This window comes from Micropterus dolomieu, linkage group LG04, assembly GCF_021292245.1.
Source record: "Micropterus dolomieu isolate WLL.071019.BEF.003 ecotype Adirondacks linkage group LG04, ASM2129224v1, whole genome shotgun sequence".
NCBI classification, from domain to species: Eukaryota; Metazoa; Chordata; class Actinopteri; order Centrarchiformes; family Centrarchidae; genus Micropterus; species Micropterus dolomieu.
The window spans coordinates 1,364,049-1,368,853 of record NC_060153.1 but is presented as its reverse complement, the minus strand read 5'-3'; the positions used below and the strand labels follow the sequence as shown (position 1 = coordinate 1,368,853).

Here is a 4,805-nt window from a genome sequence, read left to right as displayed (position 1 = left end):
AAGCGGCATTTCAGAACAATGGCATGTAATACTTAGTTTGTCCTCTTGGGGGAACTCTGGTTCAATGAGGAGACTGAAGATAACTTTGATTATTTCTTTAAAACAATCATTTGCTCAGGAGCTGGGGAAATTAGTTATTTAACATTGAATTCGAGCTGGAAAATTGATCAACTAGCATAGGATAACATTTCTTTGTCATATAATTTCCAAGAAACTATATAGAACGGTGTTGAAGCAAGTCATTAGTATAACATAAATTATAGGAGTATCAGTGAGTATTGTGGAAGATTAGAACACTGCAAATTAACTTTCTTTATGGATTCTTCATTTCAACAACAACATGGTAATATAACTACTCAAATGGAGTGGAGAGACCTGCTAAGTAACTTAAAGATCATTTAATTAAACAAGGTAATAGGCAAGCTATAAGGAGACAATATTCATTTGTCCACACAAAGGAATTCGGGGGCAGTGTCCTTCTCTGGCATCTGGAGTTCCTCACACCTAGCTGTGAAAGTGAGAGGGCATGTTAAGAGTCCAAATTAATGGCTCTTTGGTGGGGTAGAGAGTCAAGACTGAATAATTATCAAAGGGGGCACGGTTGCCATGGCTACCCTGTGTGGGGGCAGTTTAGGGTTTCCTGCCTTCCTTCCAAAAGCTTTGGTTTTGATTGGCTGATTTAGGAGAGGTTAGTCACTGGGGAGTGTTAATGTTGTCACTTTTATAGTCAGGGTAGATAAGATGCCACTCAGTATAAACAGTTTCTAGTCTTTATGTCTGAGTTTGTGCAGCCCCTTACCAAGGTGCTGTCTCTAGTTTGCATGTCAAAGGTCAACTCCAGGGGAGGAAGACCTTTCACTTTAAGTTTTGGTCAGCCTGTCTGTTGTATCTCAACCCCCCCACCTCACCCTTCCTCAGGGAGTGACAAAAGAGATTTTTGGAATCTCATAATCGCATAAAATTATTAAAACACACTGGCTGATCCACTACATCTACGCTGATCCCAGCAGTTGACTATAGTCTTCTGACCGGCTACCGAAGCGCTTTTGCCCAATAGTGTTTGTATACAAGAAACCCGTCTATACCCGTCGCATCCTCTACTATACGCAGTGTGGCTATACTTAAATTAAACATTCCCTTCACTCATGTTTTCAACTGTAAACTACCAAAAGAATGACAATTACCAACAAAAATTATTATATTATAAGCATAAACGAGACTTATTAACACATTTTAACAAAATTTTCTTCATCGCATTGCATCATGGGAACACTGACAGATGGCATTTAAGCTTCCACTGGAAGCCAAAGTGTTTTAGCCGTGGAACATCAGCATGCTTTTACACCTACATGGCAGTAAGGGGTGGTAAAAGACCTCTCTGTAACTTTTAACCCTTTTGTCAGGGTCTCTGTCAGCCCCCATGTTCTCCACCTCATTATCTCCCCACCCACTATCTTAGCCTGCAGGTCCCACATACCCTCTCCTCGCAGTTAAGGGGAGACATGGAAAACTTCCTATAGATAACAGCAGCACACCGATTAAACGGGGTCGTATCTTTTAATACTAGGCTACCATATGTGCAATGTTTATAGACATTGTTTGCGCTATGAGGGTGGCTCAGGGGTTTTAACGATACACTCACGCACACTGTTTTAATGCATGATATCACATTTAGTTTAGATTATAAATGAAGAGAAAATAAAAACAACCACGATGTGGGACTTGTAAAAAATAAATAGCTAGACTTTGTGTAGCTACTGTTAAATGTTAAGAGGATATTATATGCACATGCGGTATTGCGATATCTAATAAATATTTTAAACACTTAATTAAGATGTTATTTTACTAATGACATCTATCTTAAAATAAAGGAGGTAGGCTATAGCTTAACCAAATGAAGCTCTTTTTTTGTCTGACAATCAGTCCATCAACCCTTATGGGGGGGCTGGGGTGACTTTAGGTATAATTAAGGATTGTCACCTCTCTGTGATCGCCATCTGTTTTTTTCACACATAAACCCATCCCAATTCACCAACTCTGGCGTTTGCTCTTTGTAACATTTAGTTCCTGATAACAGTATTGCATCATATAGACTAAAGTAGGCTATATTACAATGATAAAGATAAAACAGCAGCGGCTCTAGATCCGTAATCACGCTTTCATGTCAACCCGACCACTGTCTTGCTGTGATCCCATCCTATTCTCTCCCACAAAGTCACACATTGGGATTAACTGTTGTTTATGCAGTGTTTTGTAAGTATATACATCACAATGACCCTCAAAATAGGTAAAACACATATAGGATTCCTTACAATAAAACGCTTTTGTCTTTTAAGAGACCTACTGCTATATCTACATTGTTTATAGACATTGTTTCATTATGAGGATGACACAGGTTTTAAGTTTCACTCATGCACACTGTTTTGAGGTAAGCTATTAACACAGTATTTTAGATTATAAACAAAGTCACAATTCTCTTTGTAGGAAAAAGTATCCAGTGGATGCCTGGCATCCATGATAACTATAGGACTAAAATAAAAGTGTTTTTGTTTTTGTTTTTTTCACTTCTCTGGTTGCGCCGTAGGTTACTTCAATCCCTGAGAAAGCTTAGTTGTCTTTATTATTTACAAGACAGTTTAGCTACGGTTGAAGAAAATAAAACCCGTGACACCTCTCACCACCACATCCTGGAAGGGACCAGACTCTCCACTTTTTTACATAGGAGTTACTGCACGTCAGAGTCACACACACACACACACACACACACAAACACACATACACACACACACACACACCACACATACACATACACACACACACACACACCACACACACACACACACAAACACACACACACACACACAGGCTGTTGTGGATGGAAAAGGTCTCTTTTGGAATGTTATTACAGGAGCACCAGGGAGCCTGCATGATGCCAGAGTACTGCACTTGTCAGGGTTGTGGGGGGGCTAATAGAGGTTTGCTGCACCCTGACAAAACAAAGGACTTTTCTGGACATGATGTTGGGTTCTGTCTCCTTGGTGACACAGCCTATCTTATCCTATACATGTTGTAAGTGTGTAGCTCAGGTGGAATACAGTTTATCAGCGGCTATAGCCAGCACTTTGATTCATGGCATTGACTTCTTGCTTTTAGTTGTATGCTATATAAAAGCAGTTTCCCTCCTTATTATTGCCATTCTATATTGTTCTTAAAAGAGGATTTGTATCGTTTGCAACTCGTTACATGTATGTCACATAATGTAACGAGTTCTGACATTTTCAACTCTTTATTATACTGTTATTTAGCACTGTGTTTTTTATAGTTCAAATTGTTTCATATAAATATATAAGGCAGTTTCAAAGAGTTTTTGACTCTTCATCCTGACTTGCAAATTGGGATTTTTGGTAAAAAGATACCACAGAAAACAGCCAGTCACCTTCACAGCAGAAGTGTAGACACAGAAGTGTTGAGAAAAAGAGAACTAGTTTACATCATGCACACATTTGATTCTCCTCAACAGTAACTTAACTTAACAGCAATGTATTCATTATTATGTCATTAGATACACCAGAGTTTCTGTGTTTGAGAATTCAAAATGTTTGCTATGGAAAAAAGGTCTTATCGCAAAGTTAAATCAAAACCCCTTTGTCTGCACCAGAAACGTACTTTATAATGTTATGAGAATGACAAAGGTCAATCTCAGCCTGCAAGATAATCTCAGGGCTAACATTCGATCATCCAGCAGGCTGTTGTGGATGGAAAAGGTCTCTTTTGGAATGTTATTACAGGAGCACCAGGGAGCCTGCATGATGCCAGAGTACTGCACTTGTCAGGGTTGTGGGGCCTAGAGGACATGGGTTTGCTGCACCCTGACAAAACAAAGGACATTTCTGGACATGATGTTGGGTTCTGTCTCCTTGGTGACGCAGCCTATCCTTTGAAAATCTGGCTGATGAAACCTTTCACAGACAATGGCCGTTTAACACAGCAGCAACTTGTGTACAACCACAAAACAAGCAGAGCCAGGGTGGTGGTTGAGAATGCTTTTGGCAGACTGAAGGGCAAATGGCGGTGTTTGTTAAAACAAAATGACTGCAACATACACATGATCAAATCTATGGTGATAGCATGTTGTGTTCTACATAACCTTTGTGAAATGAATGGTAATGAGTACAGAGAAAAATGTCTCTGTTTTAAACCGACTTCGTTGACGGTCCATCAGTCGGCTGATTTCTTCTCCATCTTCTGTTATCTGTACTTGAAGCACAAATAATAATAAATTATGATGGCTGCAGACTTTTGGTCTGAAAGCTCATCTCAACTTTTTAAATCATTATTTAGACTAAAAGAAAACTGCTATAAAACTTTTGTTGTATTTCAAAGGTGATACAGTTCAGATTGCAGGTTATGGAACAACAACTGCAGGCCCTAATAATAAAAGACGTGAGATTAATGTTGTTTGTTTTTAATAAATACATTTAATAATACATTTTATCTTTATTTTCACAGGTAATGTTATTTTTGCTTGTATGTTTGGTAATATTGTTTGACACATATTCACATTCACTACATTCTTATTTTGTCTTAAAATTTTGTTGCTTATTTACAATATGTATGTATACACTCACCTAAAGGATTATTAGGAACACCTGTTCAATTTCTCATTAATGCAATTATCTAATCAACCAATCACATGGCAGTTGCTTCAATGCATTTAGGGGTGTGGTCCTGGTCAAGACAATCTCATGAACTCCAAACTGAATGTCAGAATGGGAAAGAAAGGTGATTTAAGCAATTTTGAGCGT

The 4,805-nt window shown here is 38.5% G+C and overlaps 1 protein-coding gene across 1 annotated transcript in view; it reads left to right on the top strand.

The window, feature by feature from the left end:
- Nucleotides 1-4,805, top strand: part of LOC123969116 (snake venom serine protease BthaTL-like) — an 11,356-nt gene that overhangs the window by 305 nt on the left and 6,246 nt on the right. The window lies entirely within an intron of this gene.